At 52.2% G+C, this 23,791-nt stretch overlaps 1 pseudogene; it reads right to left on the reverse strand.

The window, feature by feature from the left end:
- Positions 1 to 2,772: 2,772 nt before the first annotated feature.
- On the reverse strand, positions 2,773 to 8,338 carry LOC105731709 (interferon-induced transmembrane protein 3-like; annotated as a pseudogene).
- Between the last annotated feature and the right edge of the window lie 15,453 nt (positions 8,339 to 23,791).

Here is a 23,791-nt window from a genome sequence, read left to right on the forward strand (position 1 = left end):
AGATCTCACTCACTATCCCAAGGACAGCACCAGGAGATGAAGCTAAACCACGTATGAGAAATCTGCCCCGTGGTCCAGTCACCTCCCACCGGGCACCACCTGCAGTTCTGGAGATTACAATTCAACAGGAGACTTGGGGGTACAAATATCCAAATGATATCAGGTTCCCTCTTATCTCGTTTCATTAACTCTAGAGCTTGACTTGTGACAAGGGAGAGCAGTCTCTTAGTCTTCACCATCCAGGGGGCATGATTTTGGGGTCACATCCAGTGTCCAATCTGAAAAGATTGGGAACCCCAAGACACATGAGATTTTAGGCAGGATACTCTTTGTTCCGAATGTGCTAAGCTCTCAGGGGAGTTTGTCTGAGGAAGTCCCATCTATAAGGGGACTTTGTCATCTCAACGCATGCTGCTTGGTTATTCCTGGGAAAATCCAACCCCAGGAGGACCTACCCAGTATCGCAGATTAGTGGACTTGTGACTGGCAGGCACCCCAAAATGTGTAGGGTACTAGAAGTACCTTATGCACAAACACCATCCTTAACTGTCCGTGGCAACAAGAGTCTTTTGCCGCCTGGGTGCGATGGCTCACGCTTGTAATCCCAGCACTTTGGGAGTCTGAGGCAGGTAGATCACCTGAGGTCAGGAGTTCAAGACCAGCCTGACCCACATGGTGAAACCCTGTCTCTACTAAAAAGACAAAAAAATTAGCCTGGCTTAGTGGCACATGTCTGTAATCCCAGCTACTCAGGAGGCTGAGACAGGAGAATCACTTGAACCTGGGAGGTGGAGGTTGCAGTGAGCCGAGATCACGCCATTGCACTCCAGCCTGGGTGACAAGAGTGAAAATCCATCTCAAAAAAAAAAAAAAAAGTCTTTTGCCATCTTAGCCTATTCCTGGGAGTGACTACTGAGGCTGCCTCTTCTATGCCTATTCCAGAAAACACCTCTTGATTATATGATAAAAACTTGTTGTAAACCTGGAAAATTACCTCCTGGGAGTTCCACGAAGAGGTAGATTGGACTGAGTCACTATTAGAATAAATACACCATTGAAATTATAATCATCTGTGGCTAAAACATGAATATTTTAAATTAGAAAGCCTTCTGTATTTGAAAAGTATTGTAGACCTCTGTCATTCTAAACAATTGCCTATTTGAATTATTTGAATTTATGGGTAGTTAAAGCTTTTTTTTTTTTTTTTTTTTGAGACTCTTCTGTCTCCCAGGATGGAGTGCGGTGGCACGATCACAGCTCACTGCAGCCTTGAATTCCTGGGTTCAAACGATCCTCCCACCTCAATCTCCTGTGTAGCTGGGACTACAGGGGCACACCACTACCCTTGACTTTTTTATTTTTTGTAGAAATGGGATCTCATTATGTTGCCTAGGCTGATCTTGAACTTCTGGCCTCAAGTAATCCTCCTGCCTTGGCCTCTCAAAGTGCTGGGATTACAGGTGTGAGCCGCCATGCCCAGCCCAAACTTCTTAAAAAACATGAGGTGGCTCATGCCTGTAATCCCAGCACTTTGAAAGTTCGAGGTGGGCAGATCACTTAAGGTCAGGAGTTCAAGCCCAGCCTGGCCAACATGGTGAAACCCTATCTCTACTAAAAATACAAAAATTAGCCAGGTGTGGTGGCTCATGCCTGTAATACCAGCTACTCGGGAGGCTGAGGTATGAGAATCACTTGAACCAAGGAGGCGGAGGTTGCAGTGAGCCAAGATCACGCCACTGCAATCCAGCCTCAGCAACAGAGCAAGACTGTCTCAAAAAAAAAAAAAAAAAAAGTGGCGGGGTGGTGGGCGGGCACAGTGGCTCATGCCTGTAATCCCAGCACTTTGGGAAGCTGAGGTGGGTGGATCACCTGAGGTCGGGAGTTCGAGACCAGCCTGACCAACATAGAGAAACTCTGTCTCTACTAAAAAAAAAATACAAAATCAGCTGAGCATAGTGGCACATCCCTGTAATCCCAGCTACTTGGGAGGCTGAGGCAGGAGAATCGCTTAAACTGGGGAGGCAGAGGTTGCAGTGAGTGGAGATTGCACCATTGCACTCCAGCCTGGGTAACAAGAGCAAAATTCTGTCTCAGAAGGAAGGAAGGAAGGGAAGGAATGGAAGGAAAGAAGGAAGGAGGGAAGGATGGAGGGAGGGAGGGAAAGGAGGGAGGGAGGTGGGTGGTCTGGAGTTAGAAGGTTCAATTGAATTGTTTGAGGTGACAAGGTAGGAGAAGCTGACTCTACCAGGCTATGGACCCAAGTCCTCTGTCCTCTGCCCTCCCACTTGCCACAGCGGCTGAACTGTCCATGCTCCTATCCCAGCCCCCAGCCCCCACCCAGCACACCGGATCCCAGTCTGCTTGAGGACCCGGATGATCCCAGTCTTCTCAAGGACCCGGATCCCGCAGCCGCTCCCTCCCTCTTCTCCCTCTTCGGCCTCCTCACCGGTTTCCCCTTTTCCTGGATGACTCCCACCCTCAGCTCGCAAACAGGCCGGCGTTTCCCCCCATCTGGAGATACCTTTCTTCAGGGTATGTGTCTTTACTGTATTTTCGGATTTTTTGTTGTTTGTTGGGTTTTTTTTTTTGGAGAGTTTGAGATTTTTTTTTTAACCAGGAACACGTGCACTTTATTGAACGTCACTGTAGAAAAGCGTGTGACGATAAAGGGCGGATGCAGGACTCGGCTGGCGGCAGGGCCGGGAATGGAAGGGGGAGTACGCGGGGGACAGGTCACGGGCAGAGCCGCCAGCCAGGATGATTTCTCTTGATCTACTGATAGGCTTGCAGAATCAGTACTGGGATGATGATCAGCAGAATGGTCATGATGATGCCCGAAATCAGGGCCCAGACGTTCAGGCACTTGGCGCTGGAGGCGTAGGCCTGGGCCCCTGTCACGTCGCCAACCATCTTCCTGTCCCTAGACTTCACGGAGTAGGTGACCGCTTTGAAGCCCAGGCAGCAGGAGTTCATGAAGAGGGTGTTGAACAGGGACCAGACGACATGGTCGGGCACGGAGGTCTCACTGCGGATGCGGATCACGGTGGATGTCGGGGGAGCAGGGTTGTGGGGCGCCCCCAGCGCAGCTACCTCTTGCTCCTCCTTCAGCATCTCGTAGTTGGGGGGACGGTCGGTGTTACTGGGAGTGAAGAAGGTTTGGCAGTGTGGTTCATGGTGTCCAGGCAAGACCAGCTATGGCTGGTCGGGTTGCTGGGATGGTTCTCCGAGTTTGAGATTTTTCTTTTTCTATTTATTTTGGAGACAGGGTCTTACTCTGTTGCCCAAACTGAAGTGCAATGGTATGATCATAGTTCACAGCCTCAGACTCCTGGGCTCAACCATCTTCCCACCTCAGCCTCCTAAGCCGCTCGGACCACAGGTGCACACCACCACACACCCAGATAGTTTTAAAAATCTTTTGTAGAGACAGGGTCCTGCTATGTTGCCCAGACTGTTCTCAAACTACTGGCCTCAAGCGATCCTCCCACCTAAGCCTCCCAAAGGGCAGGGACTACAGGCATGAGCCACCATGCCAGGCCACAGAATTTTTCTTTTCTTTTCTCTTTTTTTGAGATGGAGTCTCACGCTGTCACCCAGGCTGGAGTACAGTGGTGCGATTTCAGCTCACTGCAAACTCCACCTCTCAGGTTCAAGCGATTCTCCTGCCTCAGCCTGCCAAGAAGCTGGGATTACAGGTGTGTGCCCCGACGCCTGGCTAATTTTTGTATTTTTAGTAGAGATGGGGTTTCACCATGTTGGCCAGGCTGGTCTCAAACTCCCGACCTCAGGTGATCTGCCTGCCTCGGCCTCCCAAAGTGCTGGGATTACAGGAGTGAGCCACCGCGCCCGGCAGATTTTTTTTTAAATATAATAATATCAAGTTGAGGGACTGCTCTCCCTCTTTGCCTTTCTTTTTGAGTTGGAGTCTTTCACTGTCGTCTGAGCTGGAGTGCAATGCGAGATCTTGGCTCACTACAACCTCCGCCTCCCAGGCTTACACAATTCTCCTGCCTCTGCCTCCCAAGTAGCTGGAATTATAGGTTCCCGCCACCACACCCAGCTAGTTTTCAGTAGAAATGGGGTTTCACTATGTTGGCCAGGCTGGTCTTGAACTTCTGACCTCGTGATCCACCTGCCTTGGCCTCCCAAAGTGCTGGGATTACAGGCTTGAGCCACCACACTCGGCCTCCTCTTTGCCTTTCATTCCTTTCCTGCCCTTCCTTAGCAATTCAGTCCGAAAGGCACTGGGGGAGCCGAAAGCCATGGAGCGCCCCCCCCCCAGGTGGCCAGGTGTGGCATCAGACCCAACCCCGCGCCCCACCCCCCCCGCCAGGTAAGGGTGGAACCCACACAGAAGGGCGACCTCCTGGGTGGTATCAGAGGCATGAGTGGAGAGGAGGGAGTCCTGGCGGGGGAGGGAGGGGGTCAGCGTGGAGTGAGAAAGCCTATTTGTGGGGTGTGGGAGCCCATGTGGGGTAAGGGGGGCATCTGGGACCTGGCACTGGTGACCAAGGCCCCTGCCCCGCTTTACTCTTCCCCATGGCACTTACCACCAGAAAAGTGTTATAAATGTACTTGTTTGTTTCTGTATGATGAGCCCCACCCACCCACTAGAAGGTCCTCCAGAGCAGAGACTTGGTCAGTGCTGTATCCTTAGGCCGCACTGGTGGCATTTGGTAAAGTGCAGAATGACTGGATGAAACCTGTAGCCCCTCCCCCTTGACCGTCTTGACCAGCTAGCGAGACTTGGCAACAGAGAGAGAGAGAGAGAGAGAAAGAGAGAGAGAGAGAGAGAGAGAGAGAGAGAGAGAGAGATGGGGTGGGCAGGAGCCGGGTTGGGGCAGATTCCGTTTGCGGGAGCCTGCCAGTGCCTGGTTGGGGGCGCCCCTGAGGCTGCTGGAGAGGGGGTCCAGGCCACAGGATCGCAGAGCTGTGCAGGGAGGAAGGGAGGATCAGCGCAAGGCTGAGCCAGCAGCAGGCGTCTCTCGAACAACCTGTCACTTGCAATGCAGGAATTAAGAAAGGGGGCCGGGCGTGGTGGCTCACGCCTGTAATCCCAGCACTTTGGGAGGCCGAGGCAGGTAGATCACTAAAAATACTAAAAATACAAAAATTAGCCGTGCGTGGTGGTGCACGCCTGTACTCCCAGCTACTCCTGAGGCTGCGGCAGGAGAATCCCTTGAAACTGGGAGGCGGAGGTTGCAGTGAGCCGGGATCGGGGCACTACACTCTAGCCTGGGCAACAGAAACAAACAAACAAAAAGGAATGGGAGGTTTAGGGGGGACACAAAACACAATTTCAACAAAATGAGCTTTGCTGACTCAGTATCTGCCCCAAGATCTCAGCAGCGCCAGGGTTTACGCTCATTTCCCCATCCCTGGAGGAAGCGGGCAGGAGGGAAAGTGAATTCTGCGTTTCCAGACCCGAAAGTACGGCGGAAACCACGCAACGCGGCCCAACGGGCAGCAGGGGGCGCCGCTGAGCCCGGGGCTGAGGGTTGCGGGCGGCGGTGGCCTTGGCTCCGCATCGCCACCAGGTGGCGCCGCACGCTTCCCTGGCGCCCAAGTGAGGCCGCGAGGTCGGGGAGCCGATTCCCCAGGGAGAAGCGCGGCTGGGCGGCCTAAGGCTCCGGGCCCCCGGGCTCCGCCGCGGCCTCCTTGACTCCTGCAGGGGTGGCTGCAGCACAGAAGTGTGCACCTTCACAGCTGGCCCCACACCCGCAGGAATGGAAGGAAAACCGTGCACGAGACTGAGAGCACGAGCTTCCAACAGGCTCATTTTCGAATCCCTGTGCAGCTGCCTGCACGAAGGCGCGCGGCCTCGCCTCTCTCGGCCTCAGCCTTCTCGCTTCTGCAGTGGGAGCATGACACTGATCTCACAGGGCGGTCGTAAGGATTAAATTAGGTGAAGGTGGTGGTGGTGATGATAACATGTGTACTGAGTTCTCATCCAGGTCAGGCATGGTTCTGGGCACTTTCCAGATATGAACTCATTATTCTAGTTCCCTGTGATGTAGGGGTGGCTGGGGACCAGGGGCTGAGTCTACCGCACAAAGGGAAGGCAGCCAGGCCTCCCTTATCTTGGCCACCCTCCCTGCTGGCCCCGGGTACTGTTGGTGCTGAGGGGTGACTGCTGCCCAAAGGCAGTAGAGAGAGGAGGGAGCCATCGATGCTGAAGGCTGGGGACCTCTTGTTTCTTTTCTTTTCTTTTTTTTTTGAGATGGCGTCTATCACTGTCACCCAGGCTGGCGTGCAGTGGCTCACGGCAACCTCCGCCTCCCAGGTTCAAGCGATTCTCCTGCCTAAGCCTCCCAAGTAACTGGGATTACAGGCATGCACCACCACGCCTGGCTAATTTTTTGTATTTTTAGTAGAGTCAGGGTTTCACCATGTTGGCCAGGCTGGTGTTGAGCTCCTCACCTTGTGATCCGCCTGCCTCGGCCTCCCAAGTGCTGGGATTACAGGCATGAGCCACTGCGCCCGGCAAGGCCTTTTGTTTCTAATTCCGCAGCCCCACAGCCCACGGTGACAGGGAGCAGAAGCCTCAGGTGGCAGAGTCCCACTGTCAATCTGAGAACAGTGGAGAAACCACGGAGGCAGAAGCACCTCCCGCTGCAGCCAGGGGGTTGAGGCTGCAGCGAGCCGAGATCAGGCCACTGCACTCCAGCCTGGGCAACACAGCAAGACTCCGTCTCAAAACCAACCAACAACAACAACAAAAAAAAAAAGCAAAGGAAAAAACACTGGGTGCGGTGGTTCGTGCCTGTAATCCCAGCACTTTGGGAGGCTGAGGCCGAGGGATCACCTGAGGTCACCAGTTTGAGACCAGCCTGGCCAACGTGGTGAAACCCCATCTCTACTAAAAAATACAAAAGTTAGCTGGGTGTGGTGGTGTGCACCTATAATCTCAGCTACTCGGGAGGCTGAGGCAGGAGAATCACTTGAACCCGGAAGGCAGAGGTTGCAGTGAGCCAAGATCTTGCCACTGCACTCCAGCCGGAGCCACAGAGCGAGACTCCATCTCCAAAACCAAAAAACCCTTTTTCTGGGGGTTCCCTCTGTGTGAACACTTTCTGGGGGTTCACTGTGTCGGGCACGTTTATAAGCTTTTTCCATATGTGAATTATCTAATTCCAACAACAATTCCAAAAGGTGAGCACTGGCCTCCACTGTGGTCTAAGCAGCCCCAGAGCCTTCTGGGAAAGCACCCCGGCCGTGGAGGGAGGATGGGCCAGTCGGGGTGAGTGGAGGCCACAGCTCAGCTCTGAGGTTTCAGTCTCAGTGCCGGGCCGAGTGCCTTCCTCACATGGAGGTGGCCCAGAGTTGGTGGCCTGTGAGCTTGGTTGGAGGTGTACTGAGTTTGAGGGTTCCATGGAATGTTGGGGGGATGCCCAGAGGCAGGTGGAGGAGGGGGTGGTGAGGAGAGATGAGCTGCGATCAAAGCCAGGGAGATGCGGGGCAGGAAGGGGGATCCCCGAGGACCAGGGTCTCCCAGGGTCCTCAGAAGGAAAGCCTGGGCGGTGGGAACTCCATGGAAGCATCCCCAGAGCCCTGGTTTGCTGGCTGTAGTCTGTCCTGGGGTGGGGCAGGCATGGCGAGGGGGCTTTATGACCCAAGTGAGGGGTGGGCCTGGGTGGGAAGTATTTTCAGCCGGGTTCTCGCCCCACTGTCACCGCAGTAAGGCCACCCGAGGTCACCTCTTCCCCTGGGGGTCTCAGGCCACTGACGCCTCTAAGGACTGGGGCTGCTGTGAGTTGCAGTCCTGGGTGGAAATTGATTCTGAACTCTTTTGAAGCACTGAGTCCTGGGGCCTCACGGCCACATCTACCTGAGTCTGTGTTGGGGGTCGATGCCCTCCCTCTGCGATTGTCAGCGGGGTGCCTTCCCCCCAGGGAAGGCACCTTCTCTTCTCCAAGAAAGAGGCCGGGGCATCTGTCTTCCCAGTTCACACATTCCAGGAATCCCTCTCCCCTTTCTTACCACCAGTGGAGAATGAGGATGTGCTGAGAAGCCAGAACCAGTGCTCCCTGCCCCCCACCCCACCCCCACCCACTGCGCTCAGAGGCCCAGAACAAAAACACACCACGAATAGAAATCAAAGCCTGAGAAAGACTCCAGGAGCCATGACCCCACCGTGGGAAAGGATGTTACCTTGGCCAAGTCACTTCACTTCTCTGAGTCCACTTGCCCGTCTGTAAAATGGGGTGATGGTCTCAACCTTGGGGAGCTGCTGGGAGAAGGTGAGCTAAGATGTCAGATGCCAGGTGCAGGTGTGATGTTGGGTCTAAAAACAAAGCCCCTCACAGCAGGGTCCTCGCCTGACTCCACAAGCGGCCTCCAGCCCCCCGCCCCTACAGTCAGGCCGGGCGCCCCACCACGTTCCCGTTCCCGTAAGGCTGCAGTGGAGGGGTGGCCACACACGTCTGGGGAGTGCTTCTGCAGCCTCGCTCTCCACTTCCTGTTTTTCTCCCCAACGAATTTTGCGCCATTGCTCTTTCATGGGGCGAGAGGGGAGTGGGGGCGGGGGCGGAGGCCTGCCTGGGAAGGAGGCCCGGGGTCTGGGAGAGGAGTGTGCTTTGGACTCTGCAGTCTCCAGCTCAGGGTAGCTGAGGAGCTGGGGATGCTGGGGCTGGCCCACGGGGAGCAGAGGAGGCCTCAGCACGGTCCTCACTCTGGAAACGGCATTTTCCCTAGGCTTGCGACCGGCTCCCGGAACGGACTGATCCAGGCTGGACCCACATCTCTCTGGTGATACCAGAGGCAGTGGGACCATCTGACAGGTGAGTCCAGCCTCCCTGCTCCCCGGAGGCCGTCAGCCCTCGCAGCGTGGACTGCAGGGTCCTTCGGTGTCCGGACCCCCCAGAAGGATGTGAAGGGGCTGTTTCTGCACTGGCTAGGATGGGGACATTTGTCCTTTCTTTTCTTTTTTTTTGAGACAAAGTCTCACTCTGTCGCCTGAGCTGGAGTGCAGTGGTGCGATCTTAGCTCACTGCAACCTCCGCCTCCTGGGTTCAAGCTATTCTCCTGCCTCAGCCTCCTGAGTAGCTGGGATTACAGGCACACACCGCCATGCCTGGCTACTTTTTGTATTTTTAGTAGAGACAGGGTTTCACTTTGTTGGCCAGGCTGGTCTCGAACTCCTGACCTCATGATCTGCCTGCCTCAGCCTCCCAAAGTGCAGGGATTACAGGCATGAGCCACCGCGCCCGGCCCACATTTGTCCTTTCTCTTCCTTGGCTACAGCCCCCTGCCCCTGGGCAGAGCTTCACTTTGTCCGTTCATGACCACATCACTCATGTATTCGTTCATTCAGCACTTCTACAGACTCACTGGTGACACACTCTGGGAGCCAGGCACAGGGCTGGCAGCCCAGGAGCCCGTCCAGAGCCACAGAGAGTCCCTGCTCCCAGGAGCAGCCCAGCGAATAGGCGATCACGTTGAGTAAACACAGTGCTGGCGGGGGATGATACAGCCCGGAGTACGGTGAAGGGTCCCTCTGGGCAAGGGGGCCAGGCAGGTAACATCTGTGCTGGGCCCGAAATCTACCGAGTAGTTAGCAAAGAAAGTGAGTGTGTGTGTGTGTGTGTGTGTGTGTGCGCGCGCGCGCGCGCATGAGCACATATGTGCAGAAGAGGGCAGAAGGAATCGTGGGGAAGCGTGGTGAAGGGCACTCCAGGTAAAAGGAACAGCATGTGCAAAGGCCCAGAGTTGGACAGCAAGCCCGGGATGTTCTGGAGCTTCAAGTCCTGGCTCCTGGCCCAGCAGGGAAGGCAGAAAGCGGGAAGTGATGGGAGGTGACCCTGGGAGGCTGGCTGGGTTGGCTCCGCTCAGATGATTGGTCATCCATTTGTTCTCAAGCTATACCCTCACCCTGCACTCCAGGACAGCCTACGCTCAGAAACCAGCTCCTGTTCTCTCCAGCAGGAGAGGGGACTGACTTTACGGCAGAGGTACAGGGTGCTCTTATCAGACTCGTGCTGCAGACAGTCCAGGGACACTTCCCAGCGCCGCTCACCTGTCCCCGTCTGCCTGTCTGCACCACACCTGCCAAGCGGATACATCCTGGATCCCTTAACCCAAGGATAACTATGTGCGGTCCCAGCCCACCTTCCTGGGAAGGACTTGGTTAGCCTGTGTTGGATCTAGGCCTCCCTTCCAGTCCGTTCAGCCGGCTGGAGGTCAAGTGTGAACGCTAAGCACCTGTCCTCATGGCTACATGAGAAAGGCTTACCAAAAGGGATCGGACCGGCCACGCACGTGGCTCACACCTGTAATCCCAGCACTTTGGGAGGCCAAGGCAGGTGGATCACTTGAGTCCAGGATGTCAAGACCAGCTTGGATGACATGGCGAAACCCTGTCTCTACTAAAAATGCAAATAATTAGCTGGGTGTGGTGGCAGATGACTGTAATCCCGGCTACTCAGGAGGCTGAGGCAGGAGAATCACTTGAAGCCAGGAGGCAGTGGTTGCAGTGAGCTCGGATCGCAGCAGTACACTCCAGCCTGGGTGACAGCCCGGGTGACAGAGTGAGACTCCAACTCAGAAAAAAAAAAAGGCAGGGGCAGGTCAGCCTAATGGCCTAAAGGCCAGTGGTGTCCATTCTAGTTAATTCCATTCTGGTCCTCGTGGCACACAGGCCCGTGCCCAACTTCTTTGACTTTTCCCAGATATCCCCATTCCAGTTGTCCTTGCTTTGCCTGGACCCGCCACACCTCAAAGTCAACCTCAAATACCTCTGCCCTGTCAAATGAGGTGAAGCCATGTCACCATGTCAAACGGTGGCATCCAGGGTTCTATCCTCAGAGTTGTCCTCCCCATCTGATGTACATCCTTCCCTCTTCCTTCCTTCTTTCCTTCCTTCCTTCCCTTTTCCTTCCTTCCTTTTTCTTTCTTTCTTTTTAAATTTTTATTTATTTATTTATTTTTGAGAAGGAGTTTCCGCTCCTGTTACCCAGGCTGGAGTGCAGTGGCATGATCTCGGCTCACCACAATCTCCGCCTCCCGGGTTCAAGCAATTCTCCTGCTTCAGCCTCCCAAGTAGCTGGGATTACAGGCATGTGCCACCACACCCAGCTAATTTTGTATTTTTAGTAGAGACAGGGGTTTCTCCACATTGTTCAGGCTGGTCTCGAACCCCCGACCTCCGGTAATCCGCCCACCTCGGCCTCCCAACGTGCTGGGATTACAGGAGTGAGCCACCACACCTGGCCTTGCCTTCTTTCTTTTTTTTTAAAGAGACAAGGTCTCAGCTATGTTGCCAGGTTGGATGTACTGGCTTTTCACAAGTGCAAGGATAGTACACCTCAGCCTCGAACTCCTGGGCTCAAGCGATCCTTCCACCTTAGCCTCCCAAGCAGCTGGGACTGCAGCCACGTGCCGTCATGCCCAGCCGCCCTCTGCTTCTGCTGAATCTCCTCTCTGGTGGCTCTCCAGGACCCCTTCAACAGAGGAACAGATCAATTAAACCTCTCCTACCATACTTGATCTATAGCCGGAAAATGTGGTTGAAATTTACAAAGCCGTGGCATTCCAGACTGGTCGGGCAGATTAAACATTAGAAACAAGGTATCACATGGGGTTTGCTCTGTGGTTACCTTCCTTGGCCCCTTTGTTGACAAATGTGGCTACTCCAGGTTGAGAAGGAATCTCTAGATCTCTTCTAGTCTAGAGTCCCTCAGGCCCACCCTTCAGTTTCTTGGGAAGGAGGCTTCTAGGAGGTGATGCAGTTGCCTTAGCAACCTGATTCTTGTTGGTGCTGGTACTTTGGCTTAGGAATTCCCCAGGGGGACAAGATATCACAAACCCCAATTTTCCAGGCTTGGTTTCCTGAGTTTCAACTCTCCTAAAATGTTAATTGGTTGCCTGTAACTTTCATTTGGGATCATACCATTTACTAATAATCAATGTCATGAAATCTTAGACAGTTGAACATTCAGCCTTAGACTAGGCCATGTCCCCAACGTTTGGGTTTCTTAGCAGCAAACGTGAGGGGTAATTTTTTCTTTCAGCCTAAGAGTGAAAAGAGAAAATAATCGTCTGGCTTGAGATAGAAAGATTTTTTTTCTCTAATTTCTCTTGGAATGCTACCCGTGCCTGCCCTTTCACAACTGGACAATGGGAGATACCATCATGTTTGTGTTGGAAGAGGAAGTACTTAAGAGTGACCAGAGACCAGAGGTTAAGGGTTGTGTGCTCCTGTGGCTCTTCCCAGATATTCCCATCCAAGTTGCTGTCGCCCAGGCTGGAGTGCAGTGGCGCGATCTCGGCTCACTGCAACTTCTACTCCCGGGCTCAGGTGATCCTCCCACCTCAGCCTCCTATGTAGGACTACAGGTGTGTGCCACTACACCTGGTTAATTTTTTTTTTTTTTTTGAAACGGAATCTTGCTCTGTCTCCCAGGCTGGAGTGCAGTGACATGATCTCATCTCACCACAACCTCCACCTTCCAGGTTCAAGCAATTCTCCTGTCTCAGCCTCCCGAGTAGCCAGGATTGCAGGCATGCACCACCAGGCCTGGCTCATTTTTGTATTTTTAGTAGAGACAGGGTTTCACCATGTTGGCCAGGCTGCTCTCCAACTCCTTATCTCATGTGATCCACCAGCCTCGGCCTCCCAAAGTGCTGGGATTACAGGCATGAGCCACTGCACCTGGCCCTAATTTTTTTTTTTTTTTTTTTTTGAGGCGGAGTCTCATTTTGTCACCCAGGCTGGAGTGCAGTGGCATGATCTTGGCTCACTGCAACCTCTGCCACCCAGATTCAAGCGATTCTCCTGCCTCAGCCTCCTGAGTAGCTGGGATTATAGGCACTTACTACCATGCCTGGCTAATTTTTTATATTTTTAGTAGAGACAGGGTTTCACCATGTTGGCCAGGCTGGTCTCAAACTCCTGACCTCAGGTGATCCACCTGCCTCGGCCTCCCAAAGTGCTGGGATTACAGGCGTAAGCCACCACGCCTGACCCAGTATCTGTATTGATTGTGATTTTTTGTTTTGAATGACAATATCCAGCTCAAGAGAGTTTATACTGAGTTGACTATTGTCTTCCCAAAATTTGCGCTTACCCAGGACCTTAGAATGTGACCTTAATTGGAAATAAGATCTTTGCAGATTAGTTGAGATGAGGTCACATTGAACTTGGATGTCCTTATAGGAAGAAGGAAATTTACACTGGGTGCGATGGCTCATGCCCGTAATCTCAGCATTTTGGGGGACCGAGGTGGGTAGATCACCTGAAGTCAGGAGTTCGAGATCAGCACGGCCAACATGGTGAAGCCCTGTCTCTACTAAACATGCAAAAATTAGCCGGGTGTGGTGGCAGGTACCTGTAATCCCAGCTACTTAGGAGGCTGAGACAGGAGAATCGCTTGAACATGGGAGGCAGAGGTTGCAGTGAGCCAAGGTCACGCCATTGTACTCCAGCCTGGGTGACAGAGCAAGACTCTGTCTTTAAAAAATAATACAAAATTTAAAAAGCTACAGAAACCAGGAGCCGGAAAGTTGCCTGGAATTTTCTTTCTCATCTGTGTCCCTCTCTTCCTGTCTGCGTGTCTGCTGCATGATTCTCTCTCAGTATCTCTTCCTCTGCATATCAGCACCTCTGATTACTTCAGTGCTTTTGAAGGCATAAGAGACCCTGCAGCTCCCTGGCCTCCGTGTTAAAGCACCCAAGCTCCCGGTGTCTCAAGAACACTAACTCCATTCCCTGGATTCCATATTCCCAGGGAAATCACTGATTGGCTTGCCTTGGGTCAGGTGACCACCCCTGTTCTAATCCACTTGGGTAGGGTGAAGGGCATGCTGGGCAGTCACACCTGGCTGGACACTGCTAGTGTAGCCAAGTGGATGCATGGGGGATCTCCTAGAGCCGGAGCCGGTCATCCCTTGCCATAGCACTGTGCTCTTGCCATCCTGCAATTGCCTGGGTTACGTTGGTTCCCGTTGGTTGAGGTCCTGATATCCACTGATGGACTTCTCCCATGCCAAGTGCATTCCCAAAGGAGTCCTCCTCATGGGTTCCCATCCCCGTAACGGGCTGCCCCTGTTACTGAGGGAGCAGGTAGACATAAGAGGGCCTGGAGCCCACACAGATGAAACACGTGCTCACCCAAAGTCCCGGTATGAGCAGCAAGAGGGATTCCATCTGACTTGGGAAAGAAAATAAATACCCAGTTTTTTATCTTACATTTATGCATTTTTATTACACCTTTAGCAAAATGTGAGCAGACAGGCAAAAATGGAAAGGAAACATTTGAAACCCCACCTCTCTGCCAGCTTCCATTGTCCCATGTCCCCTCTTACTTTGCCCATGTGTGTATGTCACACATAGTTGTGATCCAGGTACAAGCAAGTCTGCATTAAGGTTTTTTTTGGGGGGGTTTTATGTTTTGTTTTGTTTTGTTTTGTTTTGTTTTTGTTTGTTTGTTTGTTTTGAGACAGGGCCTTGCTCTGTTGCCCAGGCTGGAGTTCACTGGTGCAATCTCGGCTCACTGCAGCCTCCGCCTCCTGGGTTCAAGCAATTCTCACGTCTCAGCCTCCCCGGTAGCTGGGATTACAGGTGCTCACCACCATGCCAGGCTAATTTTTGTATTTTTAGTAGAGACGGGGTTGCACCATGTTGGTCAGGCTGGTCTCAAACTCCTGGCCTCAAGTGATCCACCCACCTTGGGCTCCCAAAGTACTTGGATCACAGGCATGAACCACCTCGCCAGGCTTTGCATTGAGTTTCTTCACCTGATGATACTATAGTTTCCTATAACGCTGTGGGTCTTCAGAATTGTCATTTTCAGTGGCTGCTTGCTCTTCCATGGAGTGGATGCATCCGGCCTTTCTCTGGATGGGTCCAGCCATAGGGAGAAGGCAGAGGCTGGCCCTCCAGGTGGTGATATGACACATTTTCTTCCTCCCATTTTTGGTTCATGGGCCAACTTAATGTTATCGCTTGTCCAATAAGCCCCACGTCCCTCCCCCTACCTGACTTCAAGGTTGTAGAAAGGCCACCAGGGAGGGCAAAGGTCACAGCTCAGGGCTTAGGTGGATAGAGTTCATGAACCTCCACCTATCAAGTTGGTGATCTTGGCAAGTTACCTATGGCATGGCTCTCCTTCCTTCCTTCCCTCCTTCCTTCCTCCCTCCCTCCCTCCCTTTCTTCCTTCCTTCCTTTCTTGACAGTCCTGCTCTGTTGCCCAGGCTGCAGTGCAGTGGTGCGATCTCAGCTCCCTACAACCTCTGCCTCCCAGGTTCAGGCGATTCTCGTGCCTCAGCCTCACTCACTGAGGGATTATAGGTGTATGCCACCATGCCTGGCTAATTTTTGCTTTTTTTTTTTTTTTTGACTGAGCTGGAGTCTCACTCTGTCGCCCAGGCTGGAGTGCTGGAATGACACGATCTCAGCTCCCTGCAACCTCTATCTCCTGAGTTCAAGTGATTCTCCTGCCTCAGACTCCTAAGTAGCTGGGACTACAGGCACACACCACCACACCCGGCTAATTTTTGTATTTTTATGAGATGGGGTTTCACCATGTTGGTCAGGCTGGTCTTGAACTCCTGACCTCATGATCTGCCTGCCTCGGCCTCCAAAAGTGCTGGGATTACAGGTGTGAGCCACTGCACCCAGTGAATTTTTTTTTTTTTTTGAAACGGAGTCTGGCTCTGTTACCCAGGCTGGAGTGCAGTAGCGAGTTCTCAGCTCACTGCAACCTCCACCTCCCAGGTTCAAGTGATTCTCCTGCCTCAGCCTCCAAACTAGCTGGGACAACAGGTGTGTGCCACCACACCCGGTTAATTTTTTGTATTTTTAGTAGAGATGGGGTTTCACTGTGTTAGCCAGGATGGTCTCAATCTCCTGACCTCGTGATCTGCCTGCCTCAGCCTCCCAAAGTGCTGGGATTACAGGTGTGAGCCACTGCTCACGGCCACATTTTTGTATTTTTAGTAGAGATGGGGTTTCTCCATGTTGGCCAGGCTGGTCTCAAACTCCCGACCTCAAGTGATCCACCTGCCTTGGCTTCCCGAAGTGCTGGCATTACAGGCATGAGCCACCGTGCCCAGCTATAGCATTGTCTAGGTTTCTTAGCTAGTAAAATGGAGACTGTAACAGCACCTAGCACAGGGCGTTACTAGAGAATGAAGCAGGATGAGGCATGAACGGCCACGTGCTGATTGCCTGGCACCACGTCCGCCTTTTCTTATTTGATTGTGCAACCCAAACCCGTTCCACGAGGCCACATCCTGGTAATTCTCACGTTGTTAGCTGCATAATAATCCATAGAAGAGGCCAGGCATGGTGGCTCACACCTCTGATTCCAGCACTATGGGAGGCTGAGGTGGGAGGATTGCTTGATCCCCGGAGTTTGAGACCAGCCCAAGCAACACAGTGAAACCCCATCTCTACAAAATTACAAAAATTAGCTAGGCCTGGTGGTGTGCGCCTATAGTCCCAGCTACTCCAGAGGATCGCTTGAGCCTGGGAGATCCAGGCTGCACTGAGCCATGATCATACCACTGCACTCCAGCCTGGGTGACAGAGCAAGACCGTATCTCAATAAATAAATAAACAAACAAACAAATAGCCAGTTTATTCTCTTCCAGTTCAGGTGGTCGGAAGTGGGAAGTCCCGGTGGAGGCAGGGCCATGCTCTCTCTGGAGGCCGTCGGGGAGGATCCTTCCTGGTCTCTTCCAGCTTCTGGTGGCTCCAGGCACTCCTTGGCTTGTGGCCACATTGCTCTGTGGGAGACTAAAATCTGCCACCCCAAAATATGTTTCTTTTCATATTCTGAGATGGCTCATTAGATAAACTGCAGACTATTTTCTCAAGACACAAGAAGAAATTATTTTTTAAGAAAAAAAAAAAAAAGACAAACTGCAGACACAGGAATAGCTCTGAAAAGTTGTTTCTATGTAAAAAGCATATACCTGTAAAGGAGTTCGAGGCCAGGCATGGTGGTTCACACCTGTAACCCCAGCACTTTGGGAGGTCGAGGTGGGCGGATCACTTGAGTTCAGGAGTTCAAGACCAGCCTGGCCAATATGGTGAAACCCTGTCTCTACTAAAAATGCAAGAATAATTAGCGGGGGATGGCTGTGCGCATCTATAATCCCAGCTACTTGGGAGGCTGAGGCAGGAAAACCGCTTGAACCCGAAAGGCAGAGGTTGCAGTGAGTTGGCAGAGGTTGCAGTGAGTCGAGATCACGCCACTGTACTCCAGCCTGGGCGACAGATTGATGCTCTGTCTCAAAATAAATAAACAAATGGGCTGGGAGCGGTGGCTCACGCCTGTAATCCCAGCACTTTTGGAGGCCAAGGAGGGCAGATCACCTGAGGTCAGGAATTCAAGACCAGCCTGGCCAACATGGAGAAACCCCTTCTCTACTAAAAATACAAACAAATTAGCTGGGCATTGTGGCAGTCGCCTATAATCCCAGCTACTCGGGAGGCTGAGGCAAGAGAATTAAACATGGAGTCGGAGGTTGTAGTGAGCCAAGATTGCACCATTGCACTCCAGCCTGGGCATCAGAGTGGGACTCCGTCTCAAAAAATAATAACTAACTAAATAAATAAATGAAAGAATAAAGGAGCTCTTCATGAGTGAGCAGGGGATGCAAGCAGAGGCTTTCTCGGAGGCTCCTCATCAGCCTAAAGACAGGTCTAGGAAAGATCCTTCATAGGAAAAGACACTGGAGCTGGCAACCGCCCAGATAGATTGACACAGACCATCACCTCTTCTTTGGGCAGCTCCAAGGTGAACTGGGAGGTGTTATCTGCAGAACAAGGGCACCTTTCACTCCCATGCACTCTGCCTCCCTCACCTCCCCAGAGCGTGTCACACTCCCTGCAAAACCGCCAAGCCCCACATCCGATGCTTTAAAAACTTCAATCAGGGCCGGGTGCGGTAGCTCCCACTTGTAATCCCAGCACTTTGGGAGGCCGAGGTGGGTGGATCACAAGGTCAGGAGATCGAGACCATCCTGGCTAACACAGTGAAACCCCATCTCTACTAAAAATACAAAAAATTAGCTGGGCATGTTGGCATACACCTATAGTCCCAGCTACTAGGGAGGCTGAGGCAGGAGAATCGCTTGAACCCAGGAGGTGGAGGTTGTGGTGAGCCGAGATCTCACCACTGTACTCCAGCCTGGGCAACGGAGCAAGACTCTGTCTCAAAAAAAAACATAAACTTCAATCATCTGGCCCTTTTGCAAGCCTTTTTTTGTTGCTTTTTTGAGACACAGTCTCTCTCTGTCGCCCAGGCTTGAGTGCAGTGGCCAGATCTCAGTTCACTACAGTCTCTGCCTTCTGGGCTCAAGTGATCCTCCTGCCTCAGCCTCAGGAGAAGCTGGGACTACAGGTGCCCGCCACCACACCCGGCTAGTTTTTGTGGAGATGAGATTTTGCCATGTTGCCCAGGCTGGTCTTGAACTCTTGGGCTCAAGCTATCTGTTCACCTTGTCCTCCCAAAGTGCTGGGATTACAGGCATGAGCCATTGCCTCTGGCCTGGGATTAGGATTTGGACCTATCTTACTGGGGGCCACCATTCAGCTCACTGGAAGATGGTTTTTCTTGTAATCCTAAACCTTCTCCCTCTCCTGCATGGACACTTTTTCATCCTTGTCTTTCTGTCCTGGGAAAAAGTAACCATCTCTCTTACTTCTCATAGAGGATTTTGGGGTTTCACATAGGGGTGCTCCAGGCTAGGTGCTTTTCAAGAGAGAAGGCTCACTACCAAGAGTGGGTATTTATCTTTTTTTGAAATGGAGTCTCACTCTGTCACTCAGGCTGGATTGCAGTGGCATGATCTCGGCTCACTGCAACCTCCATCTCCCTGGTTCAAGCAAATCTCCTGCCTTAGCCTCCTGAGTATCTGGGGTTACAGGCACACACCACCATGCCCAGCTAATTTTTTGTATTTTTAGTAGAGACAGCGTTTCACCATGTTGGTCAGGCTGGTCTCGAACTCCCGACCTTGTGATCCGCCCGCCTTGGCCTCCCAAATTGCTGCAATTACAGGCGTGAGCCACCGCGCCCGGCTGAGAGTGGGTATTTATCTAGAGAGATAGATGCTTCTAGAGCAGGAGCACCCTGTGTAGTGACAGAGGGGCAGGGCCCAGCTCCATCCTGCGCTGAGCTCCCCACCCCCCCACCCCCCAGAGGGTAGCCTATTTGCAAAGCTTTTACTTGTCTCTAAACCACTTTCACTAAAAAGCTATTTTTAGCCTCACAACTTCTCTGAAGTTGGAGTAACAAACCTAATTTTTACAGAAGAAACAGACGGAAGGGTTGGGGGCAGGGCTGCATTTCAGGTCCCCCAGAAGAGGAGGCTGGGGCCCTTCCACCCCCAAGGACAGACTCTCCAGAGCAGGGCTGGGAGAATAAGGCCTCACTTTCTGGAGTTTTCTGCTTCCCTCTTCTGGAGCTCTGCCTGCCCCTTGACTGTGGTCTTCAGGCTTTTTTTTTTTTTTCGAGATGGAGTCTCGCTCTGTCGCCCAGGCTGGAGTGCAGTGGCACAATCTCGGCTCACTGCAAACTCTGCCTCCCAGGTTCAAGCGATTCTCCTACCTCAGCCTCCCGAGTAGCTGGGACTACAGGCACACACAACCACGCCTGGCTAATTTTTTTTAATTTTTAGTAGAGACAGGGTTAGCTAGGATGGTCTCGAACTCCCTGCCGTGTGATCCGCCTGCCTTGGCCTCCCAAAGTGCTGGGAATTACAGGCATGAACCACCACAGCACCCAGCCCATCTTCAGTCTTTTTAAGGGAATGCCTGTGCTTTCTGCACACACACACCCCCACCCCACGCCCATCATTCGGCCTGCCCCCCGCCAACACTGTCTTCCCAGCTTTTTACCCTGATGGCTGTGCTTTCTGCACACCCCACCCCCCCACCCTCCCACCCCCCTCATCATTCGGCCTGCCCCCCTAACACTGTCTTCCCAGCTTTTTACCCTGATGCCTGTGCTTTCTGCACACACACCCCCCCCACACCCCCACACCCCCATCATTCGGCCTGCCCCCCACAACACTGTCTTCCCAGCTTTTTACCCTGATGCCTGTGTTTTCTGCACACCCCCACCCCCCCATCATTCGGCCTGCCCCCCCAACACTGTCTTCCCAGCTTTTTACCCTGATGCCTGTGCTTTCTGCACACACACACCCCGACCCCGCCACCCCCCCATCATTCGGTCTGCCCCCCCCAACACTGTCTTCCCAGCTTTTTACCCTGATGGCTGTGCTTTCTGCACACACACACACCCCCACCACCCACCCCACCCCCATCATTCGGCCTGCCCCCCCCAACACTGTCTTCCCAGCTTTTTACCCTGTTGCCTGTGCTTTCCTCCCCTCTCCCCAGGAAATCCAGCTTGGTCTTGCTCCCCCAAAACCATTGTATTCTAAACTTCTTTTCATTGAATCAACATTACATTTTAGGGTAGTTTTAGATTTACAGAGAAGTTGCAGATATGTGGGTGGGAGACCCTGCAAGTGCCGAGGCAAGGGTCTGAAACCTCAGCCTGTTTCCACGTAAATGATGAAATTAGAAATATAATCACATAAGCAATCATAGATATAGATACCTAAATATATATATACTAATTATAATCTTTTAATATTGCTAACGTTTCTCGGGTCGCAAAGTGTGAACCTAAGGTGACATTACGAAAGAAGTGACCCTAAGGCAAGATGCTCTAAGCCCTCTGTCACGCCCGCATAAGGGCTGCTGGAGGGCGCCTTGGCTGTGCGGCTGCGCCAGCGCTGGGAAAGCTTCCGCTGTTCAGCCAGCTGTGGAAGGAGACATCTTGGAGGAGGAGTTGGGAGTTACAAGAAAACTCCGCTCCCCCAAGCTCTTGCGGTGGGCCTGACGGCTGTCAGGGAGACCCACAGACATCCGGGGGCTTCACTGTGTCTATGTGATGCTCTGGCTCATCGGTCACGTTCCGTGTCCACTTTCATGTTTCGCTTCTGCACCTGGTTCCTCTTTTTCTTAGAAGATATAATCAGTAAAAGTAACGTAAATCTTAGTGTCTTTGTTCTTTCTTGACAAATATGGAAAAGTGCTGATGCATTACGCTCCTTACCTCATCTCGGCGACTTGAAAGCCCTGGGCCGCCATCCCTATGACACGTGGTGTACTTGACCCCTATCACTGACCACCCATGCCTCGCCCTACCTGCCCTGCCCTCAGCTTTGTACTGAATAAAAGTCAGAGTGCGCGGACACTCTGGGCCACTGCCGGACTCTGCGCTTTGGTTGGCAGTGGACCCCTGAGCCCAGACTCTCTTTCTCTGGATCTCTGTGTCTTGTATGTTGATTTCCACAGTTTCTCATCTCCATACAGTAGAGGGGCTCACAGGACCTGTAGGGCTGGAACCTACACAGATAGTTTCCATTCCAAACCACAGTAGAAAATAAGAGTTTTCATGTACCCCACGCCCAGGTTCCCCCGCAGCTAGCATTGTGCATTACTATGGTACGTTTCTCCCAGCTCATGAACCCAGATGAACCCGTCATGTCTCCCATTATTATCAACTGAAGTCCAGACTTCAGATTTCTGTGGTTTTATTTTTTATTTTATTTATATTTATTTTTGTTTTTTTGTTTTGAGACGGAATCTTGAACTGTCACCCATGCTGGAGTGCAGTGGCGCGATCTTGGCTCACTTGCTGGAGTCAGTGGCGTGATCTCAGCACGCTGCAACCTCCGCCTCCTGGGTTCAAGCCGTTCTCCTGCCTCAGCCTCCTGAGTAGCTGGGATTACAGGTGCCCAACACCACACCTGACTAATTTTTTGTAATTTTAGTATAAACGGAGTTTCACCATGTTGGCCAGGTCTGTCTCAAACTCCTGACCTCAGAAGATCCATCTGCCTCAGCCTCCCAAAATGCTGGGATTACAGGCATGAGCCACTGTGTCCAGCTAAGTGTTAGCTTCTATATATATATATATATATTTTTTTTTTTTTTGAGACAGAGTTTTGTTCTTGTCGCCCAGGCTGGAGCGCAATGGTGCAATCTTGGTTCACTGTGACCTCAGCCTCCTGGGTTCAAGTGATTCTCCTGCCTCAGCCTCCTGAATAGTTGGGATTACAGGTGTACGCCACCACGCCCAGCTAAGTTTTTGTACTTTTAGTAGATACAGGGTTTCGACATGTTGAACAGGTTGGTCTCAATCTCTTGATCTCGTGATCCACCCACCTCAACCTCCCAAAGTGCTGGGATTACAGGCATGAGTCACCTTGCCCGACCCTACTTTTTATTTATTTATTTATTTTTGAGATTGCATCTCTCTCTGTCACCCAGGCTGGAGTGCAGTGGCACAATCATAGCTCACATCTGACTCGACCTCCTGGGTTCAAGTGATTCTCCTGCCTCAGCTTCCTGAGTAGCTGGGATTACAGGCATGTGCCACCATGCCCAGCTAATTTTTTTCCCCCTAAGACAGAGTCTAGCTCTGTCACCCAAGCTGGAGTACAGTGGCACAAACTTGGCTCATGCAACCTCTGCCTCCCAGGTTCAAGCAATTCTCCTGTCTCAACCTCCCAAGTAGCTGGGATTTCATGTGCACACCACCACACCCAGCTAGTTTTTGTATTTTTAGTAGAGTCAGGATTTCACCATGTTGGCCAGGTTGGTCTCAAACTCCTGGCCTCATGATCCACCCGCCTCAGCCTCCCAAAATGCTGGGATTACAAGCGTGAGCCACCATGCCCTGCCATAATTTTTAATTTTTTTGTGGTGACAAGATCTCCCTGTGTTGCCCAGGCTAGTCTTGAACTCCAGGGCTCAAGCGATCTGCCTGCCTCGCCCTCCCAAAGTGCTGGGATTACAGACATAAACCACCGTGCCTGTCCCAGATTACCTAAATTTTTACCTGGTGTCCTTTTCGTGTCCCAAAATCCCATCCAAGACCCCCACATAGCACTTAGTTGTTGCCTTCAGCTCCTCTTGGCTGTGACGGTTTCTCAGACTTTCCTCGTTTTTGATAATCTTGACAGTTTTGAGGCATACTGGTCAGGCATTTTAGAGAAGGTCCCTCACTTTGGGATTCTATTGTGATTACTGTAAGGTTTGTTCTTGGGTTCTTGCCGAGTTTAAAAAGGAAGAAACTGTGGCCAACACAAGAAGATCCAATATGAAGGAATTTATTCAGGCTCCCGGGAGAGGTTCTGCGATCCGACAGCGGGGGCCGGAGAAATCACACGGACTCCTCTCAGACATGGGGTTTTATAGGGAGTGAAGGAGCTCAATTGGTTGTGGGAGAGCAGGACTACTATTGGGTAAGGTTACAAGCCTTTGTTTGCATACAGGACTTGGCTGCTATTGGTTAGAATTACTCAGCTGCTACTGGCTAGAAAGACTCAGCTGCTATTGGCTAGAATCACAAGACCCTGCTTGCATACTGGGTTCTTTAAGAGAAAGCCAGGCTGTGCGAGAAGGGGAAAAGGGAACAACTCGAACATGTCCGAGCTTTCGGAAAAAAGCTGGGGCGGGCGGGGGGAGGGCGGGGATGTGCGTCCAAGCTCCTGGCGAGGCAACTGGCCTTACAATTACACTGGGATTATAGGTTCTTGGGAGGAAAAACACAGAGGGAAGATACCGCTGTCATCTCATGCTATCAGAGGGACATGCTTTCAACATGACTTAGCAAGCTGGGCGCGGTGGCTTATACCTGTAATCCCAGCACTTGGGGAGGCTGGGGCGGGTGGATCCCTACCCACCATAGTGGCCAACATAGTGAAAACCCATCTCTACTAAAAATACAAAGAATTAGCTGGGCATGTGGCAGGCCAAGGAGGA

This window comes from Aotus nancymaae, unplaced genomic scaffold (genome assembly GCF_030222135.1).
Source record: "Aotus nancymaae isolate 86718 unplaced genomic scaffold, 86718_ANA_hifiasm-v0.15.2.pri h1tg000053l, whole genome shotgun sequence".
In the NCBI taxonomy this organism is placed as follows: Eukaryota; Metazoa; Chordata; class Mammalia; order Primates; family Aotidae; genus Aotus; species Aotus nancymaae.